The following is a 13482-nucleotide window of genomic DNA, read 5'->3' on the forward strand; positions in this document are numbered from 1 at the left end:
TGTGTGCGTGCGTGCGCGAGCAGTCGCGTTTGTGTCCTTTGAAATTGGCGGCGTAGCAGTGACGACAGGTAATTTCCGGTTCAGATCATGCTGCCCGTGAGATGACGTCACAACTCACCTGTCGATGTAAACTTGTTCTAACTTTTCTGAAAACAAATAACCCTAGAAATCCTGTCCTATTCAATATGATAATTAAGCCAACACAAACGAAATATATTTAGCATACATAACATATAACAGCAACGTTTGAAATATATAAAGTTGTATCGTTAAGAGATGTCATTAGACTGGGACTATTTTGCCAGGTGAGGGCGGAAGGATATAGTCTCAGCTTTGACGCGAGACAGTGCCGGTTCAGGTGTTAGTACATGTTGCGATATTTCGTTGACAATCATCACTCTTACAAACTCGCTCTCGAAGGTAAGACATAGTATTTGCTTTAGTCGTGCTTCATTACTCCTATATGTTGTAGTTAGTTACACTAGATTGGCTGTGGAGGTTCTGAACGCGAGGTCCACGCCCCAATGATAAAGACCACCTGATCGCTGATTGAAAGAACTAGGAAATGCCTCTCTTCTTACTCAGTGTACATAGCTATATTTGTCCTTTTCGACATCAGGACTTTCAGAGATCGTGCTAGGTTGCTATTCTGTTTGTGTGTTCTGGCTATGTTATAGTCACTTGTACATATTGTCATTCATCAGATAGCGAGGTGACGTGATTGTCATTAGAAACAGAGATATTAATTTACCGATTGCCCATCTTTTGTTACATGGAAAAGCACAAATACCAGCGAACATAAGGTCATCACATGGGAATGTTCTGCTTTGATCAGCGGGAATACACGCTCAAAATGACCTTATTGGATACTGAACAGGATAAACAGAAAGTTCTTGACAGCCACACCCATAATTATATATTCAGTGTGTTCTGTCATGGCACCACATCAGGTGAACAAGTATTGGTGTCTTGAATCTATATGTGCATAAATTGTCTCCACCTTGTTTTGATGATTTGTTAAGCTGTCATACAAAGTTCTCATCATATATACGTATATCTTCAGTAACATCAAATTTTCCAACACGATGATCAATTACAATTGTATGAATTACAATCTCCATGATATCTCATTTGCTCATGTGTGAAAGGGAAAGGAATGTATTGCTGCTGATATGGTGGATAAGAGGAAATGGTTTAGTATGAAATGGTTCTTAAAAATGATGAAAGAACTGGTTATTCTATTATGGAAAGCAATTACAATTTTAGCCAGCAATTTCAAAATTTTCAGGCCATATGTTTAGTATATATTTAGTGCTGGAATCCTCTCTTTGTGTCTCTCATCTGACTCTTGAAGGACTTCTTTCCCTCACACTGCACAGTGGGGCTAGCTCACTGCGTCTCTGTCTGACATGCCACTGTGTAGTACAAGCAGAGTACATGGCAAGCCTCCACTTCACGAAGTAACTGTAGAAATGGGATCTATGCAGTGTTTAGAACATCGTTGTAGTGATACTACTTTTTGAAGGAAATATTCAAGTTTTTGCATGAAGCAAAACATTAATTCCAAATGAGTATCGAGTAACCATATTAAGAGTGTGGATCAGTGTGAAAACCATTTGTTGGTAGAATCCCTGTTTGCAAGCAGCATGATGAACATTACTTTGGGTGGCCATAAGGACAAAGAATACAACAGTTAAAATAAAGATTGATAGTACGCCGTAATATAGACATGTTTAAAATAAAGTATTAAATGTTACCAACAAAGGTCAAAATTACATGCCATCCAGTACGGACAATTTAGTTGGGTTTTTCTCTCTCACAGCGTGTAGTAAACATTGCTGCTGAGCTATTGGTTAAAAAACAACTATAAAAATAGATCTCATCTTGTGCTCTCTGTAAATCAGCTATTTTTGTTTTTGTAAATGTTCATCTGATGGTGTATTACATGGATTTGGTGAATACTTGAGTCCTAGCAGGTCTCGTGCTTTGAGCTTGAAGAGTAGTGTTTACGCTGCTAGTTCCATCTGCTTGATGTACATAACCATGATCACTTGATAATGCATCTAAGTTTGATGTTATGACAAAGTAATGAAACCATAATGAACAGTAATTTTCATCTTGATGTTGACTTCCCAGACCTCATTCACTGTGCGCTAAATGTGCCTGTACAGAGTGTCACATATAGGCACAGTGTACAAAGTAGTGGCATCCTCACTTACATTCAACATTGCGATGGTTATACCCATTTCTGTTGTGATTAACAAACAATATGAATGCATACTGATGTGTAGAGTCTGATGGTTGCAGCTTTATCTCTTTCAGTGATCATTTATTAATATCTTTTCTTTGTGTAACTGGGTCTAGGTGAAAGAATTGTTTTCTTATAGTGGAGGCATTTTGACCTTTTTTTCCATGCTTTAGATTGTCAGTTACCGAGATCTTGAAGCATTCATGATACATTTTGAAATAATCTCTGCTTTATTGTGAATGATTGTAAGTTACTCTTGTGGTTTGCAGGATGATATTCTGAAAGGAATGACACATTTCATTTATCGGGGTATTTGCAGAAGTATTTATATTTGCAGAGTAACGTAAAATGATCTAACTTTACTTAGCAGCTGTATCCAACATGTTGAATGCAATGTTCATCTTGTACAGTATATGCTTAGGTGACACATGGTATGTTTGCAGTATGTTTTCATCGTGTTCATGATCAGTGTGTGCAAATTTGTCTATGATTAGTGGTATTGTTTTGGACATGTTATGGGCCTTGCAAGTTCTGAACTGCTACATTTAATTTGCTCTAGGTCATGTAAAGTGCTGTCAAATAACCAACATCACCATGTCTGCTGGCGAAGTCCTGTGTTGTTTATGCTGTCTGTTTGTGCCTGGAGTTAGTTGTAAATATGCCTAACTGTCCTAGCCTGCTTGCAGTGTGTTGGCCTCATGATGGGTGATGTTGACTCCTCATTGTTTGTGTCGCACCACCATACCAGCTATTGCTACAGGGTGGTGCAGGTAGACAGAAGTGTGTTGTCTACTACATGTTGCAGGTAGACACAGGTGAGGTGAGTGGTGTCTACAACACAAAGCTGCAGGTAGATTGGGAAACTATCTGTTTTTTGCCATATTTGATCCAGGCCCTTTGTGTGCTTTCTTCGCTGATAAGATAACAAACTTTCTGAGAAAATGATTAGCTGTTAAGAGGTTTCTTTCTTTTAATCATGATATTATATGGGATGTGAGGTTACTGATAAAAATTTGATTGTGGTTGTGTAAGAATCATAGTGATTTCATGCTGTGATTGACTGTCACCAAGTGAAAATAGTAAAGAGGCAGCCTTTGCACCTGCCTTCCTAATTAGCAAGTATGTTGTGTGTTGTGAGATAGCCTGAGGGTGTCTGTCTGTGGCAATTATCTCTATCCCCACCTGTCCCTGTCAGCCAACATTACATCATTGCTTGTTTCTGTGTGGCTAACTCACACAGCATGTCTGGTCTTGTGTCTTATCTCACAACAGTATTACACTGCAATGAACGTCAGGCCTTATTCAACACATTATTATCGGGTCGATTTAACTGTTAATTTGAGTTGAATGATGTTAAAGGGTTTCAGTTTAACTTATTAAATCGGACTAATATTTGCAGCACGACTAGCTTAGTGTGATGTCACTGGAATTTGACATCATGGAATAGGGTCAAGTTCAAGTTTGGCGCAGCAGGAACACTGCATTATGTATAACCATGATAACAGATTATCTTGGAGCTAATTTTGTTTGGCAAAGCTTCACTGACGATGATCAGATATAATTTGAATGGACAACGGTACATCACTGACATACTAGACAGGGTTATTATTCCATGTTTCTGTGACCATCCTTTGAACACAAAGCCAGTCTTCATCTGCATCGATGTAGGTCACATCGTTTCTGCTCCTTTGGTGATTTCTTACGTCAAGAGGCGGTAGCAACTCAACTTTGACCTGCCTGGAGTGCAAATTTCAATCCCATAGAGATTAGAGCTGTGTCTCGTGGCCTAAGTGGCGAGACGATATATCCCGATACCAGTTTAATGAGGCGAGACGATACCTCATGAAAGTATTGGAAAGGAACCTGCGAGATGATTATCATCACGATACAATTGTGCCGATACAATACGTATCCCGATACTTTATAATTTCTAAAAAAAGAACAGATATGGCATATAAAATGACTGAAACTTATTTGTTACACAGCAGAACATGTTTACGTTCACACACACTTAAAAAGCTGTTCATCAATAAAGTTTCAGCATTTAATGCTTAAGAAAGTACAGTCAAACATATTCAGTATACTTTGATCTGATATATATATAAATTTGAAAGTGAAGTTTCCCCTGGGAAGTTGTGCTTCTACACCAATGCTTTCACAAACAACTCACTGTAATTTATATCAGAATTTAGAATCACTGAAAAAAACTCTGAAGTCTGCTTTCTAAACTTTATCTTCTCTTTGTTCTCTACTTTACAAAGCTAAGACATTGTTCATAGTTGTTAATAAAAGTTGTTAATTGTCAAACAACTAAAACATATCTGCATATTTCAATTACTTGAAGACAAGTATTCTCCAAGTCACAGAGTTTGTAAAATGTTCACACTCTTTGACTTATACACCAACTCCTTTGTTCATGTAACAAAGATAACAGACACAAACAAATTCCTTTAAAATTCAATTTGCTTTTAAAATTCAGAAGAATTTCAAAGAAACTCCTTTCCTATTCTTATTGCAATACTCCTTACAACTTTAAGTAGTATTTGAGTTGTATCGGGATATATCGCCTCTTGTGGCGATACATCGATGTATCATAGACCCTCGTGATATAAACATCCTGATATATTGCCAAAATGTGTTTTGTATCGATGCACTCGTATCACGTAGTTGACGATGTAAACATCGATACTATCGATGAATCGTTACACCACTAATAGAGATGTTTGGAACGTTATGAATTGCAGAATACATCAGAGCGATCTTCCCGTACAAAATCTTGATGTACTGGAGCAAGCCCTCCATCAAGAATGGAACACATTACCAATTTAACTTCTGAAATATTCAGTGAGGAGGAAGTTTGGGAATTTCATTTTGTTAAGGTTGCACCAGATATTGACACTGTGCTAAGTTATAGATGCTTATGTAATTTCTGGAGGATTGTATGTAAGAATCTTGAAAATAACTGCAATTGATAGTGTCATATGACCATAGTTGTCAGCACTACAGAGTGAGTCTTTTTTATTAATGGTTGCTTCTATGAATAAGCTACAGTCTTTCATACTTTTGCATTTAGAATTGCCATTTAAATATTCCTTGAGGGTCAATTTACCTGGGTAGTCGGTTTAGTTGAGGTTTGGATAAGGTCCTTTGCGATTGTTAATGGTAACATATTTATGCTAATAAAAATACAGGTGTGTTGCCTTATTTGTTTTCATGTGTATATATAACAATAGCTGTGCCATCATAAGCTTATAAACTTTATAACGAAAGGTCAATTTTTTAACATAAGTACAATATTTTCCCGATTTGTCAGCTGACTTTAAATCTTACATAATAAAACCTGGTTATCTCATGGGCTTTAGGATTATGTATTAATCAACACGATCAGTTTAAGTTGGAATACAAGGTGTTTTTATTCAATGTATTTCTTGGACCATGTGTGGTCAGCGAGTCAGAACAAACCTAGGAGTACTCGGTAACCTCTGCTGAAGGGAGTATTTCTGTACAACATTACTGGTGGAAGCCACTGTGGCTGAGTGGTTAGATGGCTTACTTTGTCTCCTGACGATTAGACATATGACTATGTACTTTACTGAGAAAGTGTAATCCATATGTATGATGTAATATATTGATGTACTGTGTGGACAGCAAAGACACTGAATTAATAATTACATATGCCAGAGGGAGTATCCCACAAAACGATTGCTCATAGGAACATTAATTGCATTGTGAGTGCTCTTTTGGGGGAATGTTCAGTGAAGTAAAAGGGTTTCTCAGTTTTAGACCCCTGGATCAAAGCAGTCTTACTCTTGGTGCTATGGGTATTGTACCTCCAATTCTTCAGTAACGTAAATTCGAATGTACAAGAAGGGTCCACTGACACGCATTACAACTGCATGAAAGAAAGTTAATTGTTATGTTGCAAATGTGTTACTGATTCTGTTGTGCAATATTGCATACTGCATACTGCATATGCTTTTCTGTTTTCAGCATTAAATTACTTGTTTCATATTTGCTGACAACATATTTTTGGTGAGGATATGGTGAGCAATGGGCATGTTAAAATCTCAACACACAAGGTCCACGAAACGGAAACTACTTAACCTTGTCAATTGCCTGCTGAATTCCTGTTATGGTTATTGTTCAACATTATTGTTCCTTCATCTGTGGAAGTATTGGAGTGGAATCTGAAGTACATATATCGCATCAGTATGTATGATTTTAGCTGTAGCATATTCAAAAAATCTAACCCCTTTTAGCTGTATTATCTTGCATTTGGACAGGCATTTCTGCATGTATCTCTGTGTTTTCTGTAAGGATGTGTTTAGAATGTCAGCAATCTTCGTAAACTGAAGGGAGTGTGAAACTGAAACTACATATTTATAGATCAACCCTGCAGTTGTATTAACAAATGTGCTCATAGTAATTACAAAATGAGCTTATATTATATCTCACCATGACGGAATGTTTTCTGTACCCTATGTTGTACTTGTAGGGCGTTCATCCATGGAAACAATGATAGTTCAAAACACAAACCTACACTTTTACACTGTCCATAGGGCTTCAGCAAACTCTTTTTTCTTTTATTGTCAAGCAAAATGTTTTTAAATTTGGTGAAAGGTATCAACAATGCACCAGTTTAGATAGATGTATATAAACATGCTAGCATTATTTACAAAATAATGGTCTGAATTTGCTAAATTGCTAGGTTCAATTAACATGTTTAATGCAGACTGTGTGAGGAGTTCATATTACTTGCTTTATGATTACTATATTGGCTATCAGCATGATAAATATGGTACGTCCTGGTGTCTGGTGCTAGTATATAAAATATAGGGCTGTGTAGTGGCAATAACAAGTGCATAGCAAGATATTTTGATAAAAACTGTCTGTATTACAATTCATATTGTTATTTACTCTTTCAAAAAGTAGGGGAACTTCATTATTTATTTACAATTTACGAAAAAAATTGGGGATATATTGGAGGCAATCAATGTTGATATGATAATAATGAATGTTTTGAGAGTGCATTACCACTTGCACTTCCTTATAACAATAGGTTTTTTTTACAGTATTTGCTTTTGAAAGATGATTGGCGTATGACGTGAAATTTGCATGTGTACGATTTCATTTTCAAGCTAAAAAATGGCTAGAATCAAATAGTAACAACTGTATGATGCAAGATGATTGTCAAAATTAATGGTCTTCAGTGATTTATCGACCTTCTTGAAACTGTCGAAATCAAGAATGACACCCCATGCACGTATATGGGGCCACTACGTTGTGCACGTGCATACCATGGGTTGTGTTCAGGGGTGGTGATAAAGAGAAATGGTGGTGCTTTCATAAGATGTCTGTCTTTGAAAAGTTTGTTAACGATTATTCTTCTTATCCTAATCGAAAGTTCAGGTTCCCCTACTTTTTTAAGAGTATGTATTGGGAGCTAATGTGATTGACTATGCTGACCTTGATTGTACTTTCAGATCTTATTTTCTTCTAAGTTAGGTAGATATTCCTGAACATTGAAGTTGGTGTTATTTGTATACTTCCCCATTTCCCCTGTTTTGTTAATCAATTTTATACGGATATACAATTTTCTGCATGAGTTTCTGTCATGTAGTCCTTCTTGTTTATCCATGCAACATGAAGGCACAGAGGAGATACATTTCTCATGAAGCATGTTAAGTATTCAGCAAGTTAACGATGGTGTATAGTGGTTGTTAGAAATCATTCACAGGGTTGTTTTGCACTTTTGCCAATTAGACTTCTTGTGCCTGAATACAATGGCTACAGCTGACTCAGGTATTGGGATTCACTTTTAGTGGATTTAGTTCTTAAGATTGAAAGTATATCATCTCTGAAGGAATTGGGTAAAATATGTTATTTTTTGTTATGAAGATCAGCATTACCCTTCAAACATGACCAGTTGTTAGGAAACAAATAGATTATTGACATACTGTGTTATTGACTGGAATGTATTACATTTGTATAGTTGAAAGACTGCTGGGTGAGATCCAAAGGTTTCCCAAAGATTTCAGGCTTAATAGTCAGTTCTCTTATCCCCAAGGCTCCCTCGTCTATGACTACATCGATAATTCAGTTTCTTCCATCCAGTGACTGTTCTGACTTCTATGCTATAATGATCATGAGAATAACCTCATTTACTAATTCAGAGTACGGGTTGAAAGATGATAATTTGGCTTCTAACTTGAGTGGAAGTGGTGTCAGCTTTTTCTTGGGTGTAAACATGGCTTGTTTAATTTCATCCTTTAAGTCCTGAATGACACATATCCCTCCCTCAGTATGCTCACATTACTGGTTGTCTGATGGTAACAGAGAAGCAGCAACTGACTACCCAAACATTACTGGTTGTCTGATGGTAACAGAGAAGCAACAACTGACTACCCAAACATTACTGGTTGTCTGATGGTAACAGAGAAGCAACAACTGACTACCCAAACATTACTGGTTGTCTGATGGTAACAGAGAAGCAACAACTGACTACCCAAACATTACTGGTTGTCTGATGGTAACAGAGAAGCAACAACTTACTACCCAAACATTACTGGTTGTCTGATGGTAACAGAGAAGCAACAACTTACTACCCAAACATTACTGGTTGTCTGATGGTAACAGATAAGCAACAACTTACTACCCAAACATTACTGGTTGTCTGATGGTAACAGAGAAGCAACAACTGACTACCCAAACATTACTGGTTGTCTGATGGTAACAGAGAAGCAACAACTGACTACCCAAACATTACTGGTTGTCTGATGGTAACAGAGAAGCAACAACTTACTACCCAAACATTACTGGTTGTCTGATGGTAACAGAGAAGCAACAACTTACTACCCAAACATTACTGGTTGTCTGATGGTAACAGATAAGCAACAACTGACTACCCAAACATTACTGGTTGTCTGATGGTAACAGAAGCAACAACTGACTACCCAAACATTACTGGTTGTATGATGGTAACAGAGAAGCAACAACTTACTACCCAAACTTTACTGGTTGTCTGATGGTAACAGAAGCAACAACTGACTACCCAAAGATTACTGGTTGTCTGATGGTAACAGAGAAGCAACAACTTACTACCCAAACATTACTGGTTGTCTGATGGTAACAGAGAAGAAACAACTTACTACCCAAACATTACTGGTTGTCTGATGGTAACAGAGAAGCAACAACTGACTACCCAAACATTACTGGTTGTCTGATGGTAACAGAGAAGCAACAACTGACTACCCAAACATTACTGGTTGTCTGATGGTAACAGAGAAGCAACAACTTACTACCCAAACATTACTGGTTGTCTGATGGTAACAGAGAAGCAACAACTGACTACCCAAACATTACTGGTTGTCTGATGGTAACAGAGAAGCAACAACTGACTACCCAAACATTACTGGTTGTCTGATGGTAACAGAGAAGCAACAACTGACTACCCAAACATTACTGGTTGTCTGATGGTAACAGAGAAGCAACAACTTACTACCCAAACATTACTGGTTGTCTGATGGTAACAGAGAAGCAACAACTTACTACCCAAACATTACTGGTTGTCTGATGGTAACAGAGAAGAAGCAACAACTTACTACCCAAACATTACTGGTTGTCTGATGGTAACAGAGAAGCAACAACTGACTACCCAAACATTACTGGTTGTCTGATGGTAACAGAAGCAACAACTGACTACCCAAACATTACTGGTTGTCTGATGGTAACAGAGAAGCAACAACTTACTACCCAAACATTACTGGTTGTCTGATGGTAACAGAGAAGCAACAACTTACTACCCAAACATTACTGGTTGTCTGATGGTAACAGAGAAGCAACAACTTACTACCCAAACATTACTGGTTGTCTGATGGTAACAGAGAAGCAACAACTGACTACCCAAACATTACTGGTTGTCTGATGGTAACAGAGAAGCAACAACTTACTACCCAAACATTACTGGTTGTCTGATGGTAACAGAGAAGCAACAACTGACTACCCAAACATTACTGGTTGTCTGATGGTAACAGAGAAGCAACAACTTACTACCCAAACATTACTGGTTGTCTGATGGTAACAGAGAAGCAACAACTTACTACCCAAACATTACTGGTTGTCTGATGGTAACAGAAGCAACAACTTACTACCCAAACATTACTGGTTGTCTGATGGTAACAGAAGCAACAACTGACTACCCAAACATTACTGGTTGTCTGATGGTAACAGAAGCAACAACTGACTACCCAAACATTACTGGTTGTCTGATGGTAACAGAGAAGCAACAACTACTACCCAAACATTACTGGTTGTCTGATGGTAACAGAAGCAAACAACTGACTACCCAAACAACAACTGACTACCCAAACATTACTGGTTGTCTGATGGTAACAGAAGCAACAACTGACTACCCAAACATTACTGGTTGTCTGATGGTAACAGAAGATTAGTCTGATGGTAACAGAGAAAACAACTTACTACCCAAACATTACTGGTTGTCTGATGGTAACAGAGAAGCAACAACTGACTACCCAAACGTTACTGGTTGTCTGATGGTAACAGAGAAGCAACAACTTACTACCCAAACATTACTGGTTGTATGATGGTAACAGAAGCAACAACTTACTACCCAAACATTACTGGTTGTATGATGGTAACAGAGAAGCAACAACTTACTACCCAAACATTACTGGTTGTCTGATGGTAACAGAGAAGCAACAACTTACTACCCAAACATTACTGGTTGTCTGATGGTAACAGAGAAGCAACAACTTACTACCCAAACATTACTGGTTGTCTGATGGTAACAGAAGCAACAACTGACTACCCAAACATTACTGGTTGTCTGATGGTAAGAGAAGCAACAACTGACTACCCAAACATTTCTGGTTGTCTGATGGTAACAGAGAAGCAACAACTGACTACCCAAACATTACTGGTTGTCTGATGGTAAGAGAAGCAACAACTGACTACCCAAACATTACTGGTTGTCTGATGGTAACAGAGAAGCATCAACTTACTACCCAAACATTACTGGTTGTCTGATGGTAACAGAGAAGCAACAACTGACTACCCAAACATTACTGGTTGTCTGATGGTAACAGAGAAGCAACAACTTACTACCCAAACATTACTGGTTGTCTGATGGTAACAGAGAAGCAACAACTGACTACCCAAACATTACTGGTTGTCTGATGGTAACAGAAGCAACAACTGACTACCCAAACATTACTGGTTGTCTGATGGTAACAGAAGCAACAACTGACTACCCAAACATTACTGGTTGTATGATGGTAACAGAAGCAACAACTAACTACCCAAACATTACTGGTTGTCTGATGGTAAGAGAAGCAACAACTGACTACCCAAACCTTCGGCCATTTACACCTGATGTGTATTGCCACTGGTTCCGCCCGGATACCAAGTTACTGACAGGTATTACAGGCAACAGATGATAACCTTGCCAAAGTGGTCTGTATTTCTTTTGCTGGGTTTGATAAACATGGTAAAGGAAATGTGGTTTGGGCACAGTGAATAGGCAGCACTTTACCTGACTTGTTTTAATGTAAATCCAAGTGCATGAACTTTTGAAAATTGATTAATCTGGTTAACAATGGGGCGTTTTATCTCATAGGTTTATGTGAACAGTGAGCACAGGGTCTATACCTAAACCTAGATTTATCATATATGTTTCATCATCTGGAGCTTAAACTGTTTCCTTCAGCAGTTGAACATGTGTGTGCTAATTGTTTCAGACATGGTTTTGGAAGAATGTACTTTCATCTTGAGACAGACCAGGGATTCATTTAGGAGATAAACATCATGTGTTGGCCAATTTTCGGGTGTTATTGAGTATTTGAAGCACAGGAATTAATTTGGAACCGACGGCGTCAGCCGGAGGTTTCAAATGAAATATTCCCGTGCTACCTGACTGCTTGTCCCATGGTCTATCTGACTGGTTGCTGATGAGCTTTAGTCCGTTTTTATACTGTCTTGTTGTTATGGTAATATACTAGTCTTTAATATATACTGTGATCAGATGTTTAACTTTCCCCCATAGATTTTGATAGTGTGAATGTATTTCTTGTCAATAATGTTTTATAGTCATAATATACCTGTTAGTCATCACTGTTTCCCTGAGTTAGATCTAACACCAATTCCTTTTACTTGTCAGTAATGGCAGGTTGTATTAATGTTGACACAAAGAAGTTTTAGGGTTTTTTTTATTCAAGCGCTGACAACAAAGATATTTTGGTTTTGTTGGAGGCTAGTCTTCTGTACAGAAGAGAAAAGTGACTAATGACATGTGAGCATTTACAACAATATGACTCTGTATTAAAGATTCGGGAAGTGCGGACAGATCCTTTAGATCAGAATATTGACCTACTTGCCGGCAGCACATTGTGATCAGCTATGACTGTATTGCCATGTTGTCAATACCTAATCCATACTTCTATTGTACACGTATATTGCCAGTGAGTGGAGCATTCAGCTGCTCTTTGGAAAACCATGAAACTATTTCAGTCTGAATATTAGACTGCTGAGTCAAACAGTTGTATAGCTGTGGTTCAAATGTTGAGGTGCAACAGTTAACAGTTTGTAGTTGATATTCAACATGTTCAACTGTAATTATTTGATATTATATGAGCTTCAGTTTGATACCAAGTCGACAGGACTGTGGGACTTACTTCTATGGGACATGATCAGACTGAAGTGAAAATGTAATCATCTAACTTACTGCCACATTGTTTCTATTCTCAATGAATGACTTTGAGAAAGGTCAAGGTTAGTATGTGCATTAACCTGTTGATGTTACAAGCAGATTAATATGATTGCAACCAGGCAAATTATCTGACGGTTTCACATATGTGGCCAGGTGAGAACAAACTTTAGTGAACATGAGACAACCTTTGACATTACAATCTGAATACAGCATTGACAAACTCTGTGAACAGTTTCTACTCCAGGCTACATTTGAGAAATCTTTTTCCAGAAGTTCTCAATTCAGATTTAGGAAACAGAACAAAAGAAAATTCTGGAATGTGTTATTCATGGCAGACATTGTATAGCGGTACTTCCCCTGGACTATGTAAAGTGTCTTCCATTTCAGATGTTTATCCAACAGAAGCGAAGATTAGACATTGATTTGGATTTCACCCTTGCCATGAACTTTTAAAACATCCCAGATGTTGCCTAGATATATTACAGTTGTTGAAGGCACAATGTGTGAAGCC

General features: G+C 37.8%; 1 protein-coding gene across 1 annotated transcript in view; it reads left to right on the top strand.

Moving 5' to 3' along the window:
- The first annotated feature begins 276 nt into the window (after positions 1-276).
- Positions 277-13482, top strand: part of LOC124260155 (unconventional myosin-VI-like) — a 95274-nt gene continuing 82068 nt past the window's right edge. Inside the window, 1 exon segment of the mRNA XM_046694405.1 lies at positions 277-420. The gene's annotated coding sequence lies outside the window, so the exon portion shown is untranslated.

This window comes from Haliotis rubra, unplaced genomic scaffold (assembly GCF_003918875.1).
Source record: "Haliotis rubra isolate DU_JTF1 unplaced genomic scaffold, ASM391887v1 Scf751, whole genome shotgun sequence".
Taxonomy (NCBI): domain Eukaryota; kingdom Metazoa; phylum Mollusca; class Gastropoda; order Lepetellida; family Haliotidae; genus Haliotis; species Haliotis rubra.